General features: G+C 31.9%; 1 protein-coding gene and 1 long non-coding RNA gene across 3 annotated transcripts in view; one reads left to right on the forward strand and one right to left on the reverse strand.

The window, feature by feature from the left end:
* The window catches only part of LOC150096562 (uncharacterized), a 197,838-nt gene that overhangs the window by 7,669 nt on the left and 172,543 nt on the right, over positions 1-17,626 (reverse strand). The gene's annotated exons all lie outside the window — the stretch shown is intronic.
* Positions 3,810-17,626, forward strand: part of LOC150096563 (sodium-dependent neutral amino acid transporter B(0)AT3-like) — a 292,659-nt gene continuing 278,842 nt past the window's right edge. Inside the window, exon 1 of the mRNA XM_090408129.1 lies at positions 3,810-3,957. The gene's annotated coding sequence lies outside the window, so the exon portion shown is untranslated. The remainder of the gene's footprint in view (positions 3,958-17,626) is intronic.

The raw sequence follows: 17,626 nt of genomic DNA on the forward strand, positions 1-17,626 counted from the left end.
AGAAAACCAATGAAATTCAGTTTCAATATCACCAAACAGTTTATTAGATGTCTTGTCTGATTTTTTACCAGAAAGACAGAAAATTTATCCCTGGTCTGGATAGCAATAAGTTTTTGATCCAGATGGTATCCCAGTCCCCATCTCTGAATTAACACCCATCCTACATTACATATTCAAGCTGTTACATTCGTCTGGCCTAACAGAAAGGAAAGAAAGACTATAATATTCAGTTCATTCCCAAAATGCGAGATATAAGCCAGTCATGAAACAATCATTTCACTCCATATCTGTTCTATCGAAAATCATGGAGAAAGTCATTTACAGTCAACTCTTTCATCATCTGCAAACTTGCTAGTTAATCATTAACTACCAATATGCATTATTTTGACAGTAGGTTGGTATTGAAATATTTGGTGAAATCCATCCATGTAGTTTTTGCAGACATTTCCAAGGCAATCTCCATTGATGACTGTCTCAAAATGTTCATAGGATACATCACGAATCTGTTTCCACCTGAACTCGAGCTGGACCACAGCTAATTTCAATTCACTGTACTCTTCTTTTATCTTCGAGTTTATTATGCCACACTGTAATTTGCTCTTCTTTTATCTTTCAATTTATTATAATTTAACTTAATTAAACTGAATGTATCTTTTAAGAACAATATTTTCCTTGTTTTCACATTTAGCATATTTCAAAGTATTCACTAAGTATTGACAAATTAGAGAATTTGCATTCTGGTATATTCCATTTCTCTACAGAAGTGCACAATTTGAATAGATTGATTCACAGAGATCTACTTCAGCTTTCGTGAACAGTCTTCTTTACATATGTTTCTACGTGTTTTTAATAACTGGAATTAAGATGAGTGCATCTGAATATATGTGCCAGGAAAGATACCAGTATGGTACTCGTAAGATAGCTAAACGCTACTTATTTTTATCGACAATATTAATAATACATCTATTTCGGTTTCAGGGTAATTTTACTAGTTAAATTCTTGATGTTAGTGGTCATAATTAGTATCTCAAGAAGGTTACTGACAAATGTTTTCAAAATTTAGCTTCGATATCTGTTTAGAGTTGTGCAGGTTTAGCATTGTCAATGAAATGCTGTTCCGCTATACAGAATTTAAAAACTAAGCACCTCTACTTATAGTCAAGGATATTCAAATGAGCTTTGAAATGCCGTGATCTAAATAATTTATTTATTCTCACTAATCAATGATAATTCTCAATGCTGGTCTAAATGAGAATGCTAAAATTTAACAAATTTCTATACATCAGTTTGAGCTTGTTCTGGGTAGAAAAAAGAGTGAAAAAATGTGATTTTCTACTGATCATAAGGAAAATTTCGAGTATAAGATTTCAGGTACAACTTGAAGTACATTATAAAATAAATGCTTATAAATGATTAATCTCTTCTGCCTGTTTTCTTCTCTGATAACGAAGAGAACCAACATTAAATACAAATCTTGTTACTGAATAAAATTTACTATACCAAAAATTATAATGACATCGAGTGCGAAGGGTGGGAATGGAAGCATCAGGACATTTATTCATAATTTTAGCAACTTCAGTAATCTCCAAAGCGGTTACCTTTACAATGATTTGCATAATTATCATTTTTATAACGTTAATCAATGGATCTGTGAATTTGTCAACACTCTAAGTATCGAGATATTCGCTGTAACGAAACAATGAGACCATGGCGCATGTTCGCCAATCGCATGTTCTGGGTAGAGAAAATTAGTGAGAAAACGTTTTTCTCACATTTTTTTCTTCGAAAGAATATTAGAAATGATTGAAATAATTTGTTGCTAAAATTTACGAATGTTTAAAGGCAGTAAAATTTTAACTTAAAGTTCGCCACTCGAGTAGTTTATTCATTCAGTTAAGTTATTCCATATATTCATTCAGTTTTCATTTTACTCATTCAATTCGATCACTGGAGTAAAATAATTTAGTAACGGGCTTTAACTTACAGTTACAAACATGTAACAATGCTTATTTGGCGTCAGAATGTTCCGGCATCGACAACGAAAGTACGAGAAAGAAACAGACAAGGCAATGCATGTAACATTATTGAAAAAGTGTACCTTTTGTAGACTGCTTCCCGGAATTAAACCAGTGTCTTACAGTTGAGCTACATTTAAAATTGTGGAAAATTCGGTATGTATGTTACTGTGAAAGACCGAAATTAGAGAATGTCAATATTTTCCGGTGAATGTCGACACATACCAAATACGTCGGTGAAAGACCGAATATTTGGTTATATTATTATCCATTCGAACCATCGCCGGTATTTGTCGTGATTAATTCAAGAAGTGGAGGGCAAGGCTATACACGCTGTAATTGCAAAAAAAGAAGTGTTCCACGACTAAATGCAGTTGTAAAAGCAAGGGACTCTTGTGCAATTCAAAGTGTCATAACAGTTTAAGTTGTTGTAATAAATAAGACTGTATAACGTTAATCACATAATTTAAAAAGTTGCATTTTTGTCTTAACGTAATAAAAATATTTTTATTCAATATTCACCATCAGTGCATGCTGAATGTCGACATTTGCCGGTGTAAGTGAGAAATAATGATATTTAGCAAATATTTCGTACATACACCAAGCGACTATGTGAATGCTGACATTCACCGGAGAATGTCGACATTTGTATATTAAAATATAAAAAAATTGCAAAACGCATTTGTTCTTACAAACTACAGATATTTTTGATTATGACTGCTTAATTATAATTTTTTAAATCTGTTTTTATTTTTAAGACTATTATGACATATAAACATTTAAAATACTTTTTGATCCGAAAATTAGTATTGTACTTTTCTCAGTAATAATTTTAATTGTCTCAGATACTTCCTTGTTGAGATTGGCAAAATTTTCTCAAACACTGATAAAGAATGCTTTATTTTATTATTATCACACTAAACTTTATAAGCAGACTAATAATCAAAGTATCTTTCTCTAGAAAGCAATCGAATATTGATTTTCATGCCACATCAATCATGTGCAAAAATTATCTGCAACCTAAAGGCGTTATAAAATATCCGTCATGCATTTCGATTCCAGATCCGTCTTTCCATAATTTAAAAATTACGAATATATTTCAAATAATAATATATTTGGTGTTGCTGTATATTTCTTAATTATTCAACTTTCAAATCCCCAAACAAAAGATTGCTATGAACATTTATCTGAATTAATGAATTGATGATGAATGATATAGCAACACATCATGTATTTTAGCAATAGCTGCGTATATTATGCGAATGCAAAGAGAATAGAGAATTCCTTTGAAATAGGAATCTTTCAAAGCACTGAAATGATTATTATATTAAAACCAAACATTCACAGAATCTAATTTCGTTTGTTTTTAACGTTCATATAATATAATTCAGATATTTGATCAGACTAAACATAACTGTAACCCTCTGCTGCCTACAAGAATAGTACATGTTTCGATAGAATTCAGCATATATATATGCAATGCCCCATAAACCTGTAATTTCTACAGATACTTCCTTTAAACCTAATTAATCTCCTTTCCTCTAGATGGCAGTAAAATCTCCAGCTCAACAGTCAGCTAAATGTGGAGTCGCCACTATATTAAATGAAGTCGGAATAGCCAGTAGTGCTTTTCAGCCGCTTTGACAGAATTCATCAAGCCTTTCTTTTTCTGCTTTCATCCCCCCATTCCCCCCGTCCTCAGTTCTTTACGGTTCTGTGAAACACTCTAACTGTTGACGTCACAGACACACGTGATTTGCGTTATCGAACCAGTTTTAGACTCCATCGCTAAGAGAAAGAGCTAGTTCGTCTTGATATCAACTTGGGTTGTAGATGTGCTTTTAACACCGCAAGTGGTTGTTAGAAAAGTGTCTTATTGGGCAACAGTTGGGAAGTATACAAGGGGTTACTTGAAAAGTTCGCAGAGGAGTAGCATTTCAGGGTAAGTGCACTTTTTAAAGATTTTAATAGCTCAATTATCAGGTTTATGGTCGTTAGAATGCTTAAAAACTGTGTAAAAAAGTTGGGTTTTAAATCTGTCAAAATTAAACCAATTTTATAGCAAAAGTTTAGTGTTTAACATCAAAATTACTAGCAATTTTTAATTATTGTAAGAAAGGGTAGTTTAAAATAACTGTTCCTACTAAATCATCATAAATTATCCTTCTTCAGAATAATGTTGCATCTTAAAATGTAGTTGATATTCACAGGTTTGTATTCTTTTGTAACAGTGTATTACTGTTTAAAATTCAAATTAATAATGAAAAGTTAGATGTTCCGATTTGTAAAATACTTATGAAAGTGAAAATGTAATACCCCATATATTTAAAAGACAGCAAAATGCTCATTGGATTCTATCAACGAAACTTAATATGTAATGTCAGTTCAAACTATTTGTATAACCAACATCGGATTTCACGAATTCAGAGCTATTCATAAACAATAAAAAAGAGGAAAAGGGATAGTTTAAAACTGCCTAGATTCTGTTTGAAACTATTCTCCATTTCGTTTTTGCAACCGAATTCATTTTCAAGTTAAGGATAAGTAAGGGTGATGAATTTTAAAATAGTACTAAAGTGAGAACTTATAAGAAAAATTTGGTCATTCTTTTAATGCATTTATCGACGACGTTCAAAAATGGCCTCTCAAGGTACAGAAGGACTGACATGCGCATGAGTGAAAAAACAAGAAAAGCACTATGACAGCGTTATTTATGGATGATTAATTAATTTAAGGAAAGCGTACATAAAGAAGTGTACAAAAGAATCGTAGCTTAGTCTTTTAACTAGGCCTCCTTAAGCTTTTAGAAAATCTCTTTCTAAATGATGAAAAATTCATAGAGACAGATTAATGTTGCATAATTCATATTAATGACTCACAGCAAATTAAAGCTCTCGATAAACCGTTGTATTACATTTTGTAAGCTCAAGTCTTAGTCTCTCACTTATAAATGTGTTGACTTTAAATGGCGTACATAGTTAAAAGCGAGCGATTAATCTCATGAAAGCTTTAAAGGTTGTAAACTGTTAAGAAGATTTAAATTCATATACAATGAAACCAACAATTAATATTTGTGGGGAAAAAACTAACTTCTACTTTGTATTTAATACTGTAATGTTACTGCGACATATGAAAATGAGAGAAAGATACCTTGACCTTTTTTGGAAGGTGACACTAGTGCCCGGATCTAGCTTTACTGGTGACTCCATGAGAGTGTTACATCCGATATGGCGGCGAAAACTAACATGTCACGGAATGTGATCTAAATGACTTTACCGTTTTAAAGGCATGTACGGATCAAGTTATTGATTTCAGTGCAGAAAACCCACCTTTTTCTTGTAAATCTCTAGATTAGTGATTATAATACTGTATGTAAATTAAGTTGCAGTTTTAAAACATATATAGCAATAAAAATAATGTTCCTACATATAACTTTTTTATATTTTACAAATTATGTTTTAGTAAAATAAGAAGAAAATTCTAAAATGGTATTGTTGAACTATCTCTTAAGGGAAATAAGTTTAAATCATTCCCTAGGAAGTAAATGCTTTTGAAAGTGTCAAGTGTTCTTAGTCGTAATTGGAAACATTAAGATAATCTTGTAGTCTTTACGTCAATTTTTCGTGTGTTATTATTCTTATCTAGGATATGCCGCATCTATTTCATTCCAGCGCCCTTCTTTTCACTTTCACAACGGTCCATATTTTACTTTATGTTTCTCTTATTTCTTTAGCATTTTTATGTATTTATTTGTTACATTTTTCTTGTGAAAATACGCTGTATCGAAACAGTTTCGTTTTTAGTCTTTATTTCCATAAGCTGATTAACTCAGAAAGATTTATCCGGTTTTTTATTAGTTAAACTAATGTAGCCCACAGAGCTGTCTAGAATTTCATTTACGATTAATAAGGAGATGCAAGATGCATAAAATAGAATTTGTTAGGTGGAGAGGAAACTCGCTGCTTCACACAATATAGTAAGTTTCGTCAGAATTCAGGAGCGCCTCTTTGACTTTTGATCAAACTTAAACATCTAGAGTTATGGAGAAGGTGGCTTGATTAAAGTATGTTCTATGGTCATTATGTATCACTTTATCAGAGATTCCTGTGCTTTCTGGATATAAATACGGGTATCACTCACGTAATCTTCGGGCCTAGATGAGAGTTTAGTCCGCACGAACACATAATCATATATACACACTGGCATGAATATCTAGCCATGGCTCCTTCGCGTCGTTAAGTTTGGCTGTGAGTATACTTATACGTCCGTTCTAATATAATGAGCATTATTAAGTTGAAAAAAAGTATTGGATGGCGAAACAATAGGTGGCTAATGAAGGGATGGATTTCTTTTTTTCGAAATGCTAATCAAGTAATGACATCTGTTTTTGAGATACAAATTGGAAGTGACTCTAACTCTTGGTAGAGACGTCATGATTTAAATACAAATCAAATATTCCAAGATATTTAAATTGCTATTACATGCCATTCTTTTGAGTGGTCTAGGAATAAAAGATAAATGAAAACCTAATTTATGAAATTCGTCATCATTTCTAGTGCGTACTTTCCTTAAGGGATGTACCAGGCATTATGAGTCTTACATATTTAAGCTTTCTTGACTAGTTTTCGATCGCTTCTAAAATTTAAACTTAATTTTAAACAAAATAAAACTACGAAATTTAAACTAAATACAACTTTGGTTGACTCCTTATATATTACTTAATTGTTCTTAAAAGCAATATCAAAATTTAGAACTTAATTATTCAATGGAACAGTCTGCTTTCGAAAAATGCGAAATATTTACCATCCGAAGCAACTAAGACTATAGGCCCTGTATAAGTAGATACAGGGACAAAGAAATTCTTCACATCTCAATGTGAGACCGGCTAACTCACGTTCAGCTGAAAAAGGTTTAAATCATCATCATCATTGCTTTCCACTAGGAGATTTATGACCATCTAGGGTGGCAATGGCATGAACTCCACGAAATACTCAAATTAATATTTATACCAGGATAATATGCACGCAACTAAAACCAAAATGCGTTCAAATTTTATGTTTACGAGATCGAATGAAGTCGCATTCCCATTTGCGGCTTCTGACGGAATAATAGTTCTTTTTGCATAATCAGAATACTCGAAAGTAGCAGCTACGCATTCTGTTCTTGTTTTTTGATGCATGCCATTGCTGGTGTAAAGACAAGTCAATGCAACCAAATAGAGAAGATATCACTGATGTGATGATTTCAAATGTTGTGTTTATTAGTGACATTCAGTATTAAGTATTTAAAATGCACGATATTCGGATGTATCAGGAAAAGAGAAGAGAGAAAGTAGAGATATCCTTTTGTATACTTTTCAGCATTTCATAACCTAAGCGTTATGAAATGTTGAAATAACTTTCCAAATTTTACAGAAGATACGTTTGTCAGTAAGGAGAATACGCGAAACTGGTGAGAACAGAAACAAAGGTCTCCAAAATGTTTCCAGAAATGAAAAACCTGCTTTAGCGTTGTCACATAGGAAGAATGCCATTTGGTTGGAAAGATCTTGGTTCAAATCCAAATACAGCAAATGTAACCAAATATCAATAAATCAATAAAACAGCTGGACAGAATTTCAATTTGATTAAATTGAAATAACTATACTTTTGCATCATAACAATGCATGTTAATTTTAAGGAATCTATTTAACTATAAATGTAGTTTTCTTTCGTATTTTCCCATTCTATTATTTCATACTATTCATGTTCTCTATTTTTATTATCTTTTGTTCCTATTTTCGTTTTGTTACCTCATTCTCGATTTTAAAATAAATTAATTTTACACGTTTAGTTTTAACGGAAATTTTTGCACTCTTTTTCTTTATAACTTTTCCCAAATTTTCTTCGGATGAAATTTATTTTTCTCTTTATGACATTTCCTTTTACTTCAATTATATTTTTTACACGACTTTTCTCTTGAACAGAATTCGGCACTTTAGATGAGAGTATAATTTTCAAATATACTCAGAACGAGTTACCAGGTACCGATATTACTCTTTTATAAGGCATGGAATTCATTTACGACCAGAAATAATATATAAGAGAGATTAACCTCCTTGGTCAGCAGTAACTGCTCAAAAAAATCAAATGATCTGAAGATAACAAATTAATCAAAAGAAATAACACTTTTCATTCTCTCTATTGTTTAGGTTTTAATGTATTATCCATATTAGCAAGAGGAAATTATTTCAGGAGTTTAAAAAAAAAATAAAATGTCCTAATATGAGCGTGGGTTCCCTCACATCCTTTAACTACTTCAATTTGTAGAGGCAAGATATATCTCTTGTGAATTCTGGAGAAAGAAATATGTTATATATTCTCACATTCATCCCTTAAAATATTTACGCGAAACAACGATAAAATGTGTACACAACGCCATCATTATATGCTAAATAAAATTGTTTATATTGACGAACATGTAATATTAACACTTCTATTCTCCTTCCTGTCCTCATTCTATCGCATTCTTTTCTATGCTTAGTTTTCGTGATAAGTATAGCAATACGTGTGTTGCATTTTAATCAAGAATGTAATATAAATATAATAAACAATAAGCAGCGGATGACATGTTAATTGTTTATACTATATTTTAGGCACAATTTCCCTCGCGAAATTGTGCCTAATCATCACTGATGCTGACTTCCGATATTACAGAGTTAGTAGTTTCTCAAATGTATCACAGGTGGATAGACATGCCATACTTGAAAAGAGGGTGGTTCACTGCTGTAATATCTGTAGTCAGCAGAACATCATATATCATTAATAAGGGAAGTGTTCAGTAATTCTATTACTAATTCAGTCACGTTTTCTTTATATGTCTAGAATAGAGAGGTTTCAGCAGTATTACTATAATCCTCTTTCAAGTTATGGTAATAATTTTGAACAATCTGACACTAGAATTTCCCCAAATTCTTTAGTATTCGAAGTATTTAAAGAGTTCTGTGACAGTATATCAATTGAAAATTAGAAAATTAAGACTAATATGAAAATATATTAAAATTAATTTACAAAATCAGTTTGAAAATTGTTCTTGGTGACATTTATGCATAACATTGGTTCTTATTTTGTTTTATCAATAAACATCTTCTGCAGAATTTCGGTGAATTTTCTCACTTCATCTTCCGTTATACATTACCAAATGATATATTATTGTTGTAATAGTATTCAGATTATTAAAAATAGAAAAACTAAATACACATAGATTAAAAGTGGAAAATCAGTGTTCTCGTTAGTTTTCTAAATAAATGTTTACCGTCAGCGGGGCTTACTAGGATTTCAGCGAAACTCCAGTTTGTATATTTGCAGAAACTGTTGCAAAAAATCTCATCTAAAGCTGTAAAATAATTTTGGTTTCAGTTACATGTTAAAATATTTTTATCAAACCATCTTTCTCTTAAATATGTCCCCTCTCATGCAAAGAAATGTGGATCATGAAATGACACCTGTTGTGATAATGTCTAAAAGATCGCCTAATCATGCAAAATGTTTTGTAGAAACAGTTTCACCTTACGTTTTAGGAGGATTTGAACAGATCAAAAAAATCACTAAAATGCTATATACCATAAGTTTCATCGGTTGCTTAATATTTTTAGCGGTGCATAAACTTTAATAGTTCTTCTCCAAGGTACGTTATTTATCTTACAATGAACCCTAAACACATGCATTTAATGGGCGTGAACAAAAGATTATGGAGGGTAAGTACTACATTATCCATTCGGAGTATTTTAGTGTAGTGCGCCATGCGTTGGAGAAGTCTTCAGTTCTTAATGTGGTTAGTAAGCCTAAAATTATTATAATATTAGATTATACTCACACAGGCGCTATGCAAGGTTTTTTAAATGTTTTTATGTGTTTTAATATTTTTGTGTTGTTCTTATTTTTACCATGATTTCAATCTCCGCTACAATATTTGTCAGTCGTATTGTATTTTTTCTGTCAAGTTAATGAGATGAGTGCTTTATGTTATAATAATATACAATAGCGTTGATGGGAATCGTTGAAAAGACGGTGTCGGCCAAGGGGGGGGGTTAAAAATAAACAATAATAGAAATTTATAATGATGGTAATTTTCAATCACTTAATGAAAAAAAAAACGTGTGAGTCTTTTTCGTTAATTTGCGTTAAGTAACATATATGCATTAAAGAATTCTGCCAATATGCTGTTAACAAATATACTTACAAATAGAAATTTTCCTTGTCTATTTCGTCATTTTCAACTGTTTTTCGAGATGAAAAAATCTTGTCTACAATATGCGTCATTAACCTTCAAATGTTTATCTTCGTTACTTTCTTACCAAAATTCTTTTTTGTTAATTTGATCTTACTAAACTGCATGAGTAATCCCAGTAATACTTCTGGAATCAGATTATTATGCGTATCGTGGTTGAATAAATCAAAATTTATACTTGTATATGAACAAAACTTCAGATATTTGAATGAGTCTCTCTTATCACTCGAGATTAATTCCTACAATGAACTATAGTTCCTCTGAATAGAGAAGTTATTTTGTCTTCCTTCATAAAAGAGCCACCAACTCGACCATTGTTTTGAAAGTTATCTTCTCATAATTGAATTCCGCAAAATCTTTCAAATGAGGAACATCAAATGGTTGTATTCGAATTTCTTTCCTTGACATATTGCAAGCTTAAAATTAAACTGCACATTTGTCATATTAAAATTGTCTTATCAGTAGGTTGTGAAATGTTTTATCTCTTATTTTAATAATCTCATGGTTAGTCAGAGAGAGAGAACGTGAAACTTTTCTCTACCAATATTTGTTATTCTCCGTAGTATTCTCACAGGATATCTACGAGATTTTCTCTCAGATCATTTTTTATCTTGCCGCTGGATGTGCTTTGTTGTGCCATTTTTCTTATATATATAGACGCACACCCATATATACCATAACAGCATAATGATCGTAATATTAAAATAAAGAATGGTCATATTTTTACTTCTAGTGTATTAGCTGAATATAAATGTTTGTCTTTTCTAGACAAGTTTAAAATTAACATCTTTTCTGGCCTTTCACTGTAGAAAATTATTTTTTCTCAACATTGCACCTCAACTCGAATTTTTCAGAATTAAGCGTTTCTACGAATAATATATCCCCTTTAGCTTTCTTTCTTCTTCTTCTTATTGCTAGCGAAGTAAAATAATATACCATATAGGTTTCCAGTATTTGTGTTAGGAAACCCATGTTATATTATTATACTTCACCTGTTAAACTTAAAAGTGTATTTACTGAAACTAATAACTAGTTTCAGTAAATAAACTTCGCCAACTTTAGCTTCAGCAAGAATATATAAAAAGAAAGGTTGATAATTTATTCAAAATTATCAAGCAATTACCAACCTTGATAATTATTTCTGGTTTCTTTCTCCGCTTGTCTCTAAAATTTACTACCCTGTAGAATCTTACCAGCGTAACGCTGTGGACTATATTTTAAGCACAATAGACAGGAATTAATATCTGGTGAAGATTTCAGGTTTTCTACTGGTTGTGGAGGAAACTTCCATTCCGTTGCCATCTCGGGAACTTTTTTTCCATTGATTTATTTTAGTCATATTAATAAGGGACAATGATGTCTAGTAATAATAAACTCTTCCATTTTGCTCCTCAATAAATATTTGATGTTCGCTCCTGGAAATAGAACCCATTATAATAATTACATGCTACCAGTGCAGATAAATTATGTCATATTCCTCACATATACATTCATCACAGATATACGATAGTCAAAATGTAATGGTTTTGAGGCAATGTAATGATTTCACAATTACTGAATATTTTCATTCTTCACTGTAGAAGAAGAAGAAGAAACTCTATTTTTTTTCTATTATTGGACGTAACTGTAAATCTAATTTTAAGCAGCGTTTATTTTAAGAATAAAAGATCTATAAAATATATGAACATAATATGTATATTATATCTACCTTCTTATTTATTTCAAACTAGAATAAGAAGCGCTGATTATTTAGCTTCTATTCAAGAAGAAGAAGCTTGCATTTTCCATTTTCTGTAATCGTACATGATTTTTAATTTACTGAGACTTGATACTGAAACTTTTGTGAATATAACAAAGTATTCATTTTTAATAAGGTTAGCATTTTTGTGTGTTGAAGGAGGAAAATGGTGTGAAAACAATACTGTCTAAGATTTGCCGAACAAATAAATTCGAGTCAGAAGAACATAATTATAAAATCAGCTACTTGAACTGCAATTCACAATCTTAATTTTTTTCTATTGCAGACATAACCGTATACATATAAATTTAAATCATCTAACGTTTTATTTATAAACTGTACTTGATTTTTTTAAGTTTAATAAACAATCTGTTTCAGCAACTTCAAGCAAAACCTAGAGGTCACATTCAAAGCATTATTTCAAAATGATCCGTGATTTCAAAATCGAAATTCAGCTTTATATTTTTAGATTTGTTTATGTCTATAGCTCTATGCTTTTAATATAAGTGAAAATAATCAACTGAAAACCAAAAAATAAAATAAAATAAATAAATAAACAGAGCCTAAGTAAGAAATAACTAAATAACTTAACTCCGAGAAAAGTTTTAGTAATTCTTTCTTTCTCTTTTTTCCTTCCCCAGTTAGTTTTTGCATACAAACGTTTTCAATGTTCTATATATGGAAAATTAGTTTAGTATTTATATGTTATTTGATGATGATTGTGCATATGGCTATCTTCGAATTTCCGGTCTTCCCTAACTTTTGCTATTCTGAGCATATTTCGTTCTTATAATTTCTTCCTAGTTAGTAATTATAGAGTTTTATGTCGTCTGCCAAAAGCAAATGTGTGATGATTCTGTTTTTTTTTAACTGTTTTTATCAGTAGCAAGTCGATCTCCTACTCATGCTCAATAATTCTCAATAATAGTATCAATACGGGACCCACCATTTATATGCTAATTTGAAGCATTTTAATTATCCATTAATGTTGGAGTTTCTAAACGAAACGACGAACAGTTTTAATGAAGCGAATGTAACAGCCGCTTCAATGCATATCCAGTTAGTCCGGACTGACTATAAGCGAAATCCAATCATTGCAATCTAAAAGGTAAGAAGCTTTTATTTGCTATAATTGATCTCCCACAAGCCGCTAATCTCTTTAACCTGATTCTGTACCTCTTTATCTTGGACAATCTCTTCTGTCCAATGACATGAAAATGCCGTTGGCCGAATTCAGTGAAAGAGAAAGCGTGAATAGAATGTAGTTATCTACAGCATAATCGACTTCTCGGTTACCAGTATTCGGGAAATAATTTAACATGATAATCACAAATCGAATAACATTATCGAATATCGAGCTGAATGACATGAATCAGCTGAAAATGTTCTGTATAAATCAATCCAAATACAGCGAACACTTCGAAAATTACACAAAATCACTTTGACAGAATTTTCGAGAGACGGCCTACTTACAAGCTACCCAATGAAATTTTAACAGTTCAAAAATGAAGAGAGGAGGAAATCAAACTATACAGATAATCTATTAATATCTGCCTCGGTATTCTTCCAAGTTTTCGAATAAATGGATAAATGCATTGAGCATTTTCAAGAGCTCACTGAAATGACTTTTTAAGAATTCAAATTATTATAATTATTAATTAGTAAGAAAAATACGAATAAAGAATACAACTCACAAATTAATTTTCTGAAGAAATTTTATTTTCCTGAATTAGATATGAATGTGGAAATTTTAGATAAAGTGTATTCCGCTTATTTTCGCATACTGAAATATATATATATCAAAGATTGATCTGTACCCCATCTAGGATGCGAAGAACATTTATGAGTATAAGGATATTTTAATTTAGTTCAGAAAAGCAACATATATATGGTCATTCAAACTGTTACTACTAACCAGGGAACTGTAAGATAACTGCTCAAGTATTATGGTGTATCTTTAAACTCCTCGTGTTTTTCATCTGTCCTTCATTTGAGGTTATTATCACATTAGATGTAACATCTGGGATCAGATGATACTTTTTACCGCTGATCAACTATCCCTCAAGTAATCTTTAAGAAGTTCTTCGTTTCTGCTCACCACTATGGAAGGAGTTTTATCAATTCTACTAGGTAAATCAGGTACACACACACACACGTGTGTGTGTGTGTGTGTGTCTTCATATAAAGCACCTTCGTTGCGCAGTCGGCGCTATTTCCCTTTAGTTAAAAATACTTGGGTTATAATTATCCAACCTATACATGAGAAATATGGGCATTTTAATGGAACGTGAATGAGCTGATCCACCCGCCCAACCATGACAGCTTATAAACATCTAACAAACTTGCATTGTGGGTGGGCTAAGTTAGATAATTCAGATACCAAATACAATAATTTTACAAGTCAGATCTGTATTTCAGTAACTGGAACAAGGCTCCCCCACAAGGTAATGAAAATGCTCCACCTATAGATATTTCCACACATCCATGTACTGTGGAATTCAAACATACAGTCAATAGTTTGGAAATCATAGAAGAAGCTATCAACTCGGAAAATCAGGTCAGCACTTGCTTGCACTGTGAAAAAAAATGTCATTTGTGAAGATAATAATGATTTTGCATATGCCAGTAGGGTAATCTTCGTAATCTGATCAACTTATAGAGGTTTACTGTACATCAAAGCTGCTATCCCCCCCCCCCCCCACTCACACATAAAACGCACCGAAGCAGTTAGTTCATTGAATAAATAGGGAGCAAAGCAGAGCCAGTAATGAAAATAATAGGCCATTGCAGTAAACCAAACTGAAGTTTGTCCCTGTTGGAAGTCTGATAGCTTGCTATTAAAATCAAATTTTGGGAATGAAAGCTGAATTAGCAATTAACCTAGATTTCTGAACACGCGTCTTTTTTATTTATTTTTAATGAAGAGATACGTTGGGCAAAGTTTATTTGGAAAAGTGAGAAAAGCAAGAGAGTGATTTAAGGAAACAAAATTTGGAGGGGAATAAAACAAAAGCTCAAATATGACTTAAGAAAAATGACTTAACATTATACTAGTGTGTAATGTGATGCGATATAGGCGCAAAGTGAGACGGCGGAAAATTCTTGTTTTCTCGATAAATATAACAAAAGAAAAAGAAAAAAAAAGTAAAACCTTTAGAAAACTCGGTCCCCTCGAAATTATCCCATTATTTGTTATTTTCATATCACGGTGTGAGCTTATAAACCGTAAAGAGACTAAATAGTCGGGCAAAGCTGTTAGAGTATTCTGCATTTTATTACTTGTTTTATTCTATTATTCTAGTCTATTCCCTCAGCCATACGGCTGGTGGGGGTGGCTATATGCTAGGGAAATGATTATGAGCAAGGTCATTTCCCGTTGCCTTCCTTGCCGTACTATATCCTATGACTATAGCCTGTGTCACGGGGCCGGTTTGCCTGCTTGCGGGATGAAAAACCAGGATAAACCGGGGGAAAAACCCTGCTGTCCAGGTCCGGTTAACTTTGCTATTGCTGAGGATGATCCTTAAGCTCCTCACGTTGTAGACGGGAATCGAACCTAGGAGACTCCTTCCCCAGGTATATGGGTTGCGAAGCGCACAGCCACTAGGCTAACGGCACGGACCACTTGTTTTTTAATAAACTTATATTACTTGTTTAAATATGACTGATTTGATTTGGTGTCGCCATGCTTTCCTTCAAATACTTGTTTCGCCACTATTGGAGAAAATGGGAGCGGCAGTGACATGTCTGCGAAAACTTTTTAACTCATGTAATTAATATCATTTCGCAAAAGAATAAACAAGGTATGTATAGTGTTCTTTTTCCGGGTTTCTGGATTATTTTTCTGCTGTTCGGTTCTTAGCCTCCCGGTTCTGTCTCACTTTTATTGATAAAAAAGTACGCGAAAACGCTTTTGCCTTTTAATCATTTTACACTTATCAGAAACGGTATCTTTATTTATTTATTTTTTGGTATTTTGCAATATTTCTGATGCATGTAAGGAGATGTTTTGAAGGTATGCTCTTTACCTACATACATAGGCTATTTTATAAGTGAATACGATACGTAATTCTATATTATACCACAATTTGCTCGAAAGTAATGATAACATTGTAACTGCAGTGAAGTTAAAAATACAGTTCACATCGTCACAGATGTCCTTAATACTGTCCTCGATGCAGTAATACGCTGAGCGTAGCAACAGATTTTGTAAATAATACTTTTTTTTTTTACTTACGTAAAGAAAAACTTTCCAAAACCTAATGATGCAAAACTCACTTGAGGGTATACTTGTTTGTCCATAAATTACACATCTTTTATGTCATAAAAGTTTCTTTCGAGTCTAAATAAAACGCCACTGAATTATTTAATGAAAATCTTTTACATTCATACTTTCTGAGTAATAACAAAAAGTGAACTATTAGCGCTGACACTTAATTGTCCTAATTTAAGATATCGGATGTCTCTCATATGCAATTCTTCCCAGTAAAATTTTGCGCTACTAGCGATGATAACCATGAAAATTCCGCAACTAAAAAAAAAAAAAAGCTGGAATCTTGCCATAATGGAAGCCAAGAAGGGAGTGTTACTGGTTTTCAATGGGAACTTAATACCGTTCACAAGAGGTAAAAACAACTTTCAGAGTAATGAACTCAGAATCAGAAGAACATGTTCCGCTTCATATTTGTATTTTTCTGTGTATTTTTCCTACTATTTGGGGACATATTTAAAAGCATAATGTAAGAGTATGTTTTAAGAGTCATCACAAGCTCCTTCTTACTTAATAATCGTACATCCCTCAAATTGTTTATAACAGGTGATAAATATAAGAGATAACTACAATTTTGCACCCTTATTTCCATAATCTGTATACTAATTTCAGTAAAAAAATTGTTTATTGCTTCCACATTATTGACAGAGAATAAAAGTTTGTCTAGCCGATAGCAGCCGATATGACAAAACATCCAAACAAGTCCTTCACAGCCTATATAAATAGGCGAAAATATTACAAAGTATTGCATCGAGTTTTAATATATCAGGAATAATATTTTAAATAAAGAATAGTATCACATGTTTAATCCGTGATCTTACCAGCAACAACAAATTTGTTATGCCATTTTAGAGTAAATAAATAATCGGAAAGCCTCAGTTGTTTTCTTTCCGTATGAATGTTATAAATGAAATAAGCAACTATATTCCAATGAATTACAGTAGAAATAAAAAAAAAATGTGATTCAAAGTTGTATAGTAAAAGGAGCGTCATCAAAAACGTCAAACAAACAAACAAAAAAGTAAACTATTCGATGACTGAGAATAAGTATATTTTGGTAACCCATATTCGCAGTTTCATATTATCTAAATCGATATGAAGAAAAGATAAAATACCACGTGCACCAAATCATAAAAATAGACCAGCACGAGAAATCCTATTTCAGAAACAATTTTCAGTGAAGAAAGTCATATTCATCATTCCTTTAATGTAGACTTAACCTTGAAACTGCTTGAACTACTAAAACGTGATTGAAAGTTAATACAATCACATGGTTTGGCATCTTTTTTTTTTTTTTTAAGGATACTTTGAAGGTCAGTTTAAAGCAGAACGTTA

The sequence above is a fragment of the Typopeltis vanoorti genome, chromosome 18 (assembly GCF_054136105.1).
Source record: "Typopeltis vanoorti isolate ZY-2024b chromosome 18, IOZ_Tvanoo_1.0, whole genome shotgun sequence".
Classification (NCBI taxonomy): domain Eukaryota; kingdom Metazoa; phylum Arthropoda; class Arachnida; order Uropygi; family Thelyphonidae; genus Typopeltis; species Typopeltis vanoorti.